At 54.1% G+C, this 617-nt stretch overlaps 1 non-coding gene across 1 annotated transcript; it reads right to left on the bottom strand.

The window, feature by feature from the left end:
- On the bottom strand, positions 1-327 carry LOC146186158 (Nuclear RNase P). The gene has a single exon (XR_014708365.1).
- Between the last annotated feature and the right edge of the window lie 290 nt (positions 328-617).

The raw sequence follows: 617 nt of genomic DNA, 5'->3' as shown, positions 1-617 counted from the left end.
TCCCTAGGAGGAGTAGTCTGAATTGAGTTATGCGCAGCTCGCACGAATGCGAGTGCGGCACCTTGCAAATCGAGCTCATAACGCCAGCCACGGTCTGTTTCCAACGGCCGACCGGGGCCCTTCGGTCCGCCTAGGCCGGTAAGAGCGCAGGCCTCCTCCCTCGACCGAACCCCGCGGCGTACGTTTCTTGTGGAGCCGACCGACCTCTCGGTTGGGACCCGCCTAGGGCCTTCACAGGGCGGGCTCCTGTCTCAGACCTTCCCAGGGGAAGCAATTCGAGCAACAGCGTGCTCCGGAGGTGTCCCCTTATGCAGGCATCACCCGGGAACCTGTCAGGAGACGCCGAGGGTAGGCATCATATGCGGCCTCGCTTTCGATCGCCTGAACATTTCGCGGCCTGTAAAACTGTCAAAAAAAAAGAAAATAACATGTTAAGTATTGGCCACAGCGGGGCACAGATGAAATCGAATGTCACTTACACACAAACCTTTTAAATGGTTGTTTAGGTGTATGAAAATGCTTTGTCAAGTTGTGCGAATATGCGACAGCTGAAGAGGCCCGTCCGCGTGAAATAATTTTAGGTGAGTATTTCATTCACTCGCTTTACTGTCATAGAC

This window comes from Amblyomma maculatum, chromosome 6 (genome assembly GCF_055883805.1).
Source record: "Amblyomma maculatum isolate TAMU_Amacu chromosome 6, ASM5588380v1, whole genome shotgun sequence".
NCBI lineage: Eukaryota > Metazoa > Arthropoda > Arachnida > Ixodida > Ixodidae > Amblyomma > Amblyomma maculatum.
The sequence above is the reverse complement of the archived record's forward strand: the minus strand, read 5'-3'. Positions and strand labels throughout refer to the sequence as shown.